The 11,239-nt window shown below is 46.6% G+C and overlaps 1 protein-coding gene across 1 annotated transcript in view; it reads left to right on the plus strand.

Annotated features, from left to right (window-relative positions):
* Window positions 1–11,006, plus strand: part of KIF5C (kinesin family member 5C) — a 153,744-nt gene extending 142,738 nt beyond the window's left edge. Inside the window, exon 26 of the mRNA XM_037027802.1 lies at window positions 7,112–11,006. The gene's annotated coding sequence lies outside the window, so the exon portion shown is untranslated. The remainder of the gene's footprint in view (window positions 1–7,111) is intronic.
* Window positions 11,007–11,239: the final 233 nt, after the last annotated feature.

Below are 11,239 nucleotides of genomic sequence, written 5' to 3' on the forward strand. Positions count from 1 at the left end.
TTTTTAAGGTGGGAGCCTTGCAGTTATTTGTATTCAGATAGTAACGATCTGAATGCCCCTAGAGGGGGCATGGGTAATGTAGGAGAATTATAGGAACAGAGTATTGGCTACTGGGAGGTCCTGGGATCCAGAGTGGAGGTGACACTGCACCCCAGGAGACGGGAAGGTGGAGCAGAGAGTAAGGATGCTGGGAGGGGTGCACATGGAGGTGAAAGGGGTCTCATCTTAGTGCTTGTTTACCCTTGCAGGTTAGAAGCCAGGAATTTGGCTGAGAAGGGAAGTGGGAAAACGGGTTTGCACGCTGGAGAAGAGAGGTGTGAAATAGGCCTCCCAGGCAGGCATTATTCAAAGCCCCACATCGAAGGTAGACACCGTTTAAATACTTGTCTACCTCCCTGGTTCTGAGGGCCTTGGAGTTCCTTTTCCTTTCCAGGCAGCGCTTTAGCAAGCCGGTGGGCCTGCGTTCAGATATGTCCACCAGATGGCGCCAGTGGGGCAGTGCTGAAACCTTAGCTGTTTCCTGAAAGGCCTTGAGGCAGAATGGTCTTTTGGTTTTGCTGTATTTAGACCATTATTTCTCAAACTTGAATAGTAGACTACTTCTAAAAGAATGGAATTCTCACACAGTCCAGTGTTAGAGTTTAAGTTGTTTTAGTATAATATTCAAGCATTTGCAAATTTAAAACAGTATGCATCCCCTATACTTAAGAGATCTCACGCATCTATCAAGTCAAAACAAATTTAGAAGTCAGATTAAAATGAAGCCACAGATCTAATATCTGGGTCACCAACCCTAATATAACTTAATGAAAGGTGGTCTTTTGTGAACTCAGAGAGCCGGGTGCCAGGTGGGAGACGGCTGCAGGGCGTGGCGCGGTGCGTTCCGCTCTCAGCCTTCCCGCGGCCCGGCCTCTGCCTTACGGACTCTGGCTCTTTACTCTTTGGATGAAGTGGTCCGAGCCGCGAGGAGCAGCAGTGCTAGCCCGGTGGCGGCAGAGAGCGAGGGAGGGCTGGTGCTGCGCAGGGGTGCTCGGTTGCGGCCGTCAGCCAGGTCATCCCGCGCGTGCACATGTTAATGCTTTTCGTGGCAGGAAAAACCTAAAATGGAAAACATTGTGAAATGAAGCAGAGACCCCGGATTCCTCTTAATGTGCTGATGTAGACGAAGAGTCTGATACTTTGAGGACTGCACTTTTATTAAAAACCATCTGTATTAAGTCTGGAAACCATATCCTATATAATAAATTTTGATAAATATTTATCAAAGTTTGTTTGGTAAAATCACAGTGGTGGAGTCAGAAGGCACTCGTTGGGGCTCCTATAGGACATTTGAAAAAGCAATTCGTGTTGGTACACTGTGTTTCAAGGCATAAAGCAAACAGCCCTGGAGAAGGACTTCGGTGGCTGGTAGCAGGGCGCCCAGGGGAGGCAGGCACCTGCCAGAGGCACCGGAGGGGCCCGGGAGGTCCCCCTCGAGCCTGTGTCGCTGATGCGTGTGCCGCTCCCAGGGCTGTGCCGGCCACTTCAGGGTGGCTCTGTCCCCCTGAGGTCTCGCTGCTTCAGGACCTTCCTTCTGAATGTATCTGTTAACCTCTTAGGTGCTGGGATGAAAGCAGACATGTAAGGTCTTTGGGCTTTCACCACCCTTTCCTTTTGCTGCCTGAACAGTCAGCTGTGACCAACGGCCTGGAGCCTGGGGTCCGATGTTGCCTGCATGCCTGGGACAGGGTGGTCAGCCTGTGCCCTGTGGTCCAGACATTGGGAAGGACACGTGACTTTCTAGTACAAGAAGTCTTGCCGCAGTAAGCTACTCCCAGTCAGGGAGGCTCCAAGTGCGCATTAAAGATGGGAGAGCCAGTATTTTCTCACCTAGACACCCTGGGCTCTAAATGCCCCTGGCCCTTTCCCCACACTCACTACGTGCCCTAAACTTGAGGACCACCTAGGCCACTGGCTCTACTTCTTTGAACTGAGGAAGTTCCGAACCCCAGCTCCACCCCAAGAAGGTGGAGTTCTCTGTCTAAGCCCTCAGCTACTAGGACACCAGGGCCCTTCCTGTTTGGTCCTTGGCATATTCTTAGGGTCAGGCCGGGCTTCCCAAGCCAATACTTACTCATTTGCTCTTCTGACTCACTCTCTTTTCCTGTTACTCTTTTCTCTCTTCCAGATACCTGGATCCAACCTATCTTGACCATTGTTAGGGTTCACCTTGATCTTTCTCCTGGTTTTGAAACTCCAGTCACATCACAAATAAAAACTATTGTGTGTGTATATGTATGTATGTGTGTATACATATATACACATACATACATATATTAGATGTACAAGGCGACTTCTTCCCACAACAGAAATGGGTTTCCTCCACTCATGCAGGATAGGCTGGGAATTGCTTTCAGATTTAACCTTCCAGAGCAGAGAAGCCTCATTGAAGCAGGTCACATGGTACCCCAGTCACACACATAAACCCCCAGGCCATTCACCTTGCTACTGCGACAGCCCAGCGGTTAAAAGACTGAGTCACACGGACGTGCTTGCAGGGGCTGCCCGTTGCTGTAGGCAGGGTAGCTGGGCGGTTGTAGGCTTGGGGTCTGGAGGTGCACTGCCGGGGGTTGAATCCTGGCTTGGCCGCGTCCTGGGCAGGTTCCTTCATCTCTGTGTTCCTCGGTGTGCTCTGGAACGTGTGGCCAGCGACAGTGCCCGTGATGGAGGCTGTGAGGCCTAAAGGCCTGAATGTGCACTGCAGGGCAGGCACCCGGCGCTCACCCAGGTCATCGCTGAGTCTGGTCCCGGCCCGCTCTGCACGCTGCTGTCCCTCCAGCAGAGTGAGCTTTTGAGACCACACAGCTTGTTGGGGACAGATCCGGGGCCAAGACCTCTGATCTGTCGTTACATGGCAGCTTGCAAAGTTCCTGGTCTGAGGACCCTTTATATTCTTAAAAACTATCCATGACATTAAAGAGCTTTTATGTTTCCATGTCTATTGATATATTTTATATTGGAAATTGGAACAGAAAAATGTAAGCTGTTACCACTGTTAACATAAATGCCATTTTTAATACAAAATCATTATTCTACAAAAGAAAAAACTCAGCAGAATGGCATTGTTTTACATTTTGATGAATCTCTTTACACTTTGTCTTAAGAAATGGCAGCTGGAGTCCAGTGTCTGCTTCTGCATCGTCTGGTGCAGTGTGTTGTCTTGGTTGAATTGTATGAAGAAAACCCAGCCTGGTCCCTCCAGACAAGATTCTTGGCCACTTAGTAACTAAGAAAACGGTAGCAGAGAGAAGTTCCGACCATATAGTGCTGTCGCCACAGATGCACCATGGGAGTCGAATGAGAGAATGTGAAGGAAGAGGGGAGAGCTCTGGGAGAGTCCCTATCACAAGTCAGGGTCCCTGTTATGGTGGTTGTGGGGACAGGCCTAGGAAGTCTGGGCTGTCAGGGAGAGGACGTCACTGCAGGTGGGCCCTGCTGCGGTGTCCTACACTGAATGTCGCCCTGCGGACTCAGGCAGGAGTCGGGAGGGCCCAGAGGAAAGAATTCCCTGTTTCACCTGCAGCACGGTGGGCTGCTCTGCGGGAACTCCCAGTGTCACCTCGCTCAGAGTCAGGAACTGCACGCCACTAAAACTGCAGCTGCACTAATAGTCCTGCAAGATGAACCCACTTCTGGCCAGTGTTCATACGTAGTAAAATACAGTCGGTAATTCCTATCGTGTGGAGACTGAATTGTAGGAAGGCAGAAGAAAAGAAAACACTATGTACTGTTGGGATTAACTGAGACGCACTGCAAGCAATTGCCAAAGCCAAAGTTGGGCTGGGGGTGTCTCTAAATACTTCTTGCAAAACCCTTATGTAATTAGCTTCGTTTTTCAGCCTTCTCCAGTCCTTTTAAAGGGAGGTGATTTATTTCCTTCTAAATCTGGTCACGCATTGCCATTGTGAATTACCATCTCTAGTTTGGAAGAGACCCAGGAACACTCCAGTCAGGTCCCTTGGTCCAGTACCCTGCTTTTAGGTGAGTGAGTGACAATTCTGAACCCTCTCAGAGGGTCAGCAGAACTGGTTTTTTTTTAGATCCTCAGCCAAAGACATTTTTTCATTGCTTTTAGAGAAAGAAAGGGACAAAGAAAAGCATGTATTTGTTGCTTCCCAAAAGCGCTCAGGCTGGACCAGGAGTCAAAGGAGTCAAGCCCATAGTCTAGGTATGTGCCCTGACTGGGAATCGAACCCGCAACTTTTTGGCTTTGCGACAACGCTCCAACCAATTGAGCCACCTAGCCAGGGCAACAAAACTGGGTTTTAAATGTCCTCAAGATTTGGCAGACTATCCTGGAGGCCAATCTGTGTGTTCAGAACAGTCAGAAACAGTTTTTACCGAGACTAACCCATTTACCTTTATAAGTTATAGCCATTTCCCGTCCCAGTCTTATCTGAGGAGATGAGCATTTGGGTAGTCAGGAAATGAATGGCAGTATCTAGTTGACTGTGGTTTGGAGGGTCTGCTGGAAAGACTGCTTTGGCAGACAGCGCATAAAGGTCTTTAACTCAGAATGAAGGAGGACAACCTGTTTTTTAAATGAAGGACGCTTCATTGGTGGAATTCTTGTTTTTCTTTTCGGCAACCTGTCACAATCTCAGTTCTCTCTCACCCTCCTTGAGGTGACTAAACGGAGCAGGTTGGGCCTCCTTTGTGGTCCCGTTTCTTCCCGACTGTCGGCTGAAACCTGCTGAATCTTGCATGTGGCGGGGGTGGGGGATTTGAATGAAAGGCCTTCTGGTGGAAGTCGTGTCACTTCGTGGTCTGCTGCAGGTACTGGGGCTGCGTGTGTGTGTGTGTGTGTGTGTGTGTGTGTCTGATGTTCGGCTCTGTCAGCACGGCTTGGCCGGGGGCCCTGGGTTCCGCTCCAGTCCTAGGATTGGAGGTATGTGCCCAGCACCTCCCTGCCCCCAGGCATGAGGGAAGACCGTCTCATCTGACCAGGGGGACCCTCAGTGACTCTGAGCAAGTGTGTGCGGAAAAATGAACCCACAAGGACAGGGAAATGGGACTGCAGTGGGTGGTTTTCAGAAAGCGTTCCTGGGCCTATTGGTTTTCAGCTCAAAATGGATTTAAGTGATAACTGTGAACGTGCTTTAGAGGTTTTCCAATTCTGACCCTAGCCGTGAACACAGAATCTCACCAGAAAGGCCACACGTAAAAGATGTTCTTCCCAGAGAAAGACCTCTCTCTCTGCGACCTCTCAATCCATGTGACTGTGTTACCCTGTGAGGTTTGAGCCACTTTTAATGGAGTTGCTTTGTAACTGTGAGCAATTATACTGTTGGAGCCGGAGACGGTAGTTAATAAATAAGCTCCCCGGATGAAATTCGTGTCAAGGTGGAGGTGATATTCTTAAAAAAAACAACAACTGTACTCTCTCTTTTTTTTCTATTCAGTTTTGTTCTATATTTCTATTCTTTTTTACCCACTGTGTTCTCATCTGCTTTTATAACCCCTTTGTATGCTCTGATTTTTCTATTTATTTATAATTTATATCCTGCTTATTTATACAAAATACGTGAGTTGCTTACATTATTATGACTCACGAACCAGAGTGAAGAGGAAAAGGTTAGAGAGGAGAGCATCATACAGCAGAAGTCTGAGATGTTTACTGCAGCTAAAGTACTAAATGGTTAGAAGCCTTCTAGAGGCAAAGAAAAAAATAGAAAGCAGTATGTCAGGTTATGGATTTTTTATAATCCTTTTTTCCCATTTTACATAATTTTTGTTTTCTTTTATACTTGTTCATGCTACAAGCAGTTGGGTTTTCCTTGGCATCTATCGTATTTCCCGTGCCGGGCAATTCTCCTAGGCGTCTCAGGGCTGAGGCCCTGCCCACCCCTTCCTCTGCCCCCCCACCCCACAGCCCCTAAGCTCGGCTGTGGTCCCCTGGCAACATCCCGGAGTTTGAGGGCTTCCAGCTGGTGTGAGGAACCTCTCAGTTCCTTCTTGAAAGCTGGGTTTACTGGAGTTGGTCTCGTGGGCTGGCCTCTGCGTCGGGACTAGTCTGGACTCTCATCCTGGAGACCTGAGGAACCTCTGGTGGGAAGTGGCATGCGATGAAGGGAGGGCGTTCTACTGGGCCACCTCAGGACCTCGCGCAGGTGAAACCCACCTGTCAGGACTGGGAGCCTCTTTCTTGGAGAGAGAGCCTGAGTTAGGGGCAAGTGAGAAATGGTGCTGGAGTTCCCCCTAGGAGTGAGGAAATGCATCTGAATATCTCTATTTTCAATAGATAGTGACTTTTTCTCTCATCCTCACCTGAGAATGTTTATTGATTTGATTTTAGAGAGAGGGGAAGAGGGAGGGGAGAGAGAATGCAAGACAGACACTGACGTGACAGAGAAACAGGATCGGTTGCCTCCCGTACGCGCCCTGACCAGGGATTGAACCCACAGCCTTTCAGTGTACGGGATAATGCTCCCACCAGCTGGGCTGCCCATCTGAGGCAATAGATAGTAACTTTTGGAAGAGACTTGTTTAGTGGGCTTGTTTATCCCACTAAGTGTTTAGTGGGAAAGCAGTAAGTAGGGGTCTGTGCTGGTCAATCCACAGGCCACTGGCCACGTGTTATCACTGAGAACTGTGGTCAAGTCCCAACAGAGATGTGCTGAAAGGATAAAAGAAACGCCAGACCACAAAGAAGGCTGTGCGGTATCTCAGCGGTAATGGTATAATATAAAACATCTCAACACGTAATGCTGCTTCCGTATTGAAATGGCAATGTATTAAATAAATTGGGTTAAATGAAATACAGGGTGGGGCGAAGTAGGTTTACAGTTGTGAGTATGCGAAACAGTTTATTCCTGTATTATTACTTACTAATTATTGTAGTATTTCCCACATGAAGAACTATAAACCTTTCGCTTCACCCTCTACATTATTAAAATTAATTTTGCCTGTTCCTTTTTCCTTTTTAATATGGCCACTTACAAATCTAGAACTATGTGGCTTGCATAGTATTGCTATTGCATATCTCTCATCTGAACATGTAAAATTTTCTTAAAAATTATGAATTTGCACTGTTTCTAACACCTGTGTTCTCTCTTTGGTTCTCTTTCAACAGATATGACTCCACGTAGCATGTCAAGGACTAAATGAATCACCAGTCCCTTTTTTTCTCCTACACAATTTCCATTCCCTTTTACACTCGCTCCCCCAGCCCTCTGCAGTACGCCAGTCCAGGCACTTGAGCCGCGTAGGGTTTCCGTGTGCAGACGTGTGCTTGGGCTCCTCTCTTCCTGAGAAATCGGAAGGGGACGACCGCAGGAGACCCACGGCTGCCGGGAACCACTGCTGGGGGCGGGGCCTCGGGGCCTGGGGGGTCTCCCGGCGGCCCCCGAGGCCTCCTCTCGAGAACCCTCCTCTCGAGAACGCCCTCACGTGCCACTCCCGGGGACGACCACATGCTGTGGGGCAGGTGGTGATGCTTTGCCACAATGGTCTGGTTTCCTGTAAAATAAACACTTTATATTTTTAGGGAACAAAAAAAGTGCTGCTACAGGGTTCAAAATTTTCATTCTGAACACTTTTCCGAAAAAAAAAAAAATAACTTCAAGGACACATTTTGGATACCCTGGTCCCCTGTTTGGATCAGTAAAACACACCGTTTAGTATGGCGCCCATTCAAATGCAAAGCAGACTTCTTCAAGGCAGAAAAACAATCCGGCGGCAGCAATGTAGGATTTGTTCATTCAGACGCATCTACGTGAATGCAAAAAGTCATAAAATTCACCTCTGAGCTGCCTGCTAGTGAACTTGCAGCGACTGGTCTCAGCCAGCCTAGTATGAACGTCACTCCTTCAAAGTGCTGGGAATGCGGCAAAGTCGGGGAGTGGGAATTGGGTCGTTCCCTCCTCCCTGATCCTGTTGGAGCTGGAGTCAGGATGGCCTCCTTGAGGGAACCATCTTAATCCTTGAGGAGGGATTGCTGCAGTTGAAAGAGGAAGTCCTGGGGAGAAAGTAATTGACAGATTTTTGTGCCTATGAATAAGTTGTTATTTTAACTCCTCATTCTGACCAAGTTCTCTCTGGCATCAGTTAGGTACCGTATTTTCTGAACTGTAACACGCACCTAGGTTTTAGAGGAGGAAAATAGGAAAAAGTTTTGAAGCAAAAAATGTAAAATATTTAATAACATAATATTTCACCAATGTAAATGTAAACGACTCAACAGCAGCATTAACAACCATTGTTCCTCCCAAATTCGGGGCAGGAGGTGCGTCTTATAGTCTGAAAAATATGGTAGGTTTTAGCTTCTTAAGCAGAATTAGAAGAAATCAGTATAGATCTTTTTTTGTATATTGAGCTATTGCTGTGTTCAAATATGTGAATCTAAAGCTGAATCAACTCTTTCTGTTGTGCATATTAAAATGGTGGAGTTCCAAGTAGTAAAGTTTTCAGGGAAGCTGACAAAGATTCAATTCAGTTGGCCTTCTGTGCTGCTACTGCTGTGACAAATTTGAGGCTAAGTCAATGACAAGCAAACCAAACTCGGTGAAAGCACCTGCCCCTCTATTGTGCCTGCCCAAGATGAGCCAGCTGGCACTGTCCCTGCTGCTGTCACCACTGGAATGGAATGTGTGTGGGGGAGACACTGGGCTTTCTAGTGGCTGTGTGGGTGGGAGATAGTTCCAGGTGTGTGTGTGTGTGTGTGTGTGTGAAAGAGAGAGTGAGAGAACAAAGCACTAAGGACTGAATTGACCTCTGAACTCTTGTATAAATTCCCTAACAAAGCAGAGCTCTTTTATTTATCTGTTAAATGTTGCACTTTGTTTATGTGTGTTTTGTTTTGTGGGGAAGTGAGGAGAGAAGAGGATAAATCCTACTGAAGTATTTATTTGGTGAAAATGACAATTTTGCATTTGTTTGTATTTTTTAGATCCTTCTGTTTGCTTGTGTGTTGGTGCCAGTACTGACCCAGTATAAGCCGCCTGGTCGCCGTCTGCGGTCGGACAGCGGGGCCTGGTAGGGCAGGCGCTGTAACCCGGAGCGCGTGTAGTGCGCGCCATAGGCTCTGACCTTGCCTTGGATTTTAGAAATGAAAACATTGGTCTTTGAGAAGACTGCCAATTAACAATTGTCATACTATTACTGTCTGTTATACAACTGTATTACTTTGTGTTTGGAAATTGAACAAAGCTCAGTAATTTCTTTTTGGCTCACTTGCTAATTTTTTAAGATTTTTTTCCAAAGTAATTTTTTCCTGGGCATCCCTTTTCTATTTCTAAAGAATTCCTTGACCCTTTTATGTTTCAAAGAAACAGTCACTTGTAGTTCTATATTTCTTGATCTCCGTAAGGCACTCACAAAATTCACTTTACTTTCATTCACAGAGAAAGTTGGCTTTGATGTCTCTTAAAGATACCTCAGCTAGTTGCTGATCAGCCAGTCAGTTCACCTAGCTTTGATCTTTATAGGGCCTCTAAACTAATTTTCCTACACTGTGACTAATAGGTAGGCAGATTATTAGAATGGATTATGCAGTGTATTCAAATGGATCCTTAGGTATTACTTTGTGTAACAGCTAATATTGAGATCATATACTCTATAGGTCACTTGTTTAAAAAGCCACATTTATGTAATTTTAATTTTTTAGACCATTTCTCCTGTGTACTTGGACTCTAAATGTAAAAACCACGCATCTGAATGGCTAACTAAGCCATTGGCTGTGTTTTGACTGTATGCTGCTGTTGGGGTGTGTGTGTGTGTGTGTGTGTGTGTGTGTGTGTGTGTGTACAGGGGCTTTTCTCTTCTAAATAATTGTATGTTTCACACTACTTCTTGGATGTTTACTTTTTGACTCCAGAAGGGAACACTGGGTGGTTTATACGGATGTTCTCTACCTGAAGGATAGTGGGCTGTTAAACTCAAGGAGTGCTATGTGAGATAATCCAGATTTATGGTGGGAAACTAAAATATGCTGATGCCAAATGTGTTTGGTCAGTTACCAGAGACTTCTGCACAAAGGCGTTATCTCTTCAAAAATACTGTACAGTTTGCTTTTGTCGAATGGCAGGTGGTGAGGAGAACATTAAGTGTAGATTAAGACTTTTACAGGAAATAGTATCATGTGATTAAGAATCAGAGTTGGTAGAAATATCGGGATAAATGGAGAACGAAAGCGTCTGTCTAGAATGCAGCCTCTAGTGTGCTTTGAAGCCCCAAATTCACACAAGGAATTGATGCTCCTGCCCAAGGCCAGACCACGCCATTGCTAGGATTCATGAAGGGGCTCATCGGCTCTCCTTTTATGCAGGAATAACCGAAAGCAAATAAAAGCTCTTAGCGGTGCCCTCTCTGAAGTGAATGTCTTCTTCAGCAGGGTGGGAGACAGACGGACTTGGGCTGTGTGACATGCTGGGGAAGTTTCTCTGGGCAGGGGGTAGGGGAGGGTTTCCACTCCATTGTCTCACCCTGTGTGTCTCTAGCGGGTTGAAGGAAGTGTCACAGCCCACCGTCGCTCCCTTTAACGCTACAGTTTGGACTTGTACAAAGTACTGAACCAGGGCCAGGTCTATCGCCAAGGAAGCGCTGCTCCACGGTCTGCTAACACATGTACAAATCGTGTATCAGTTTCAAAGACTTGCCGTTCGTTGCGTGCAGATGTGAGGGGAATGGGGCGTTCCGTAGAATTATTCACGTCTAGTCTGTAAAGTATGTAGTGTGTACTGCTGGTGTGTGTTCTCTGGGCTCTGTGTATCTGTACAGTAGCTCTCATTTAAACAGTTGTAGGCGAACTTGTTTTGGTGGTTTGGAGGGGAGAATGGCAGTTTGTATGAAGTGATGATGCTGTAATATAGTACCTGTAACAAAAGATCTGGAGGTAACCCTCCCCTGGCCCGTGGGAAATTTTGGTTTCTTCTAGGTTCTAAAATGAAGATGTATGGATACTCTGGCAGACTGCATGTTGTATAATTTGAAAAATACTAAAACTGGAAAATAAACTTGACTTAACCTTTGGCTGGTCTGGTTTTCTTACTCGAGTCACCCGAAAGGCACTCTCACGTGAGGCCCCAGTGCCAGTGTTGGTAGGAGCCGTGTTCTGGCCTCACAGGGATTCATTTCATGGGGCTGGAGCTCAAATACAAAGCATGACCAAGGTCCACCTTGACCTCTTTCTTCGTCTTTCCATTGGCCTAAATAATCAGTTTTAAATATTTTTCATTGGAAAACGAAGGAAACCTGACATTTG

The sequence above is a fragment of the Sturnira hondurensis genome, unplaced genomic scaffold (assembly GCF_014824575.4).
Source record: "Sturnira hondurensis isolate 20B ecotype Veracruz unplaced genomic scaffold, ASM1482457v3 Scaffold0019428, whole genome shotgun sequence".
NCBI lineage: Eukaryota > Metazoa > Chordata > Mammalia > Chiroptera > Phyllostomidae > Sturnira > Sturnira hondurensis.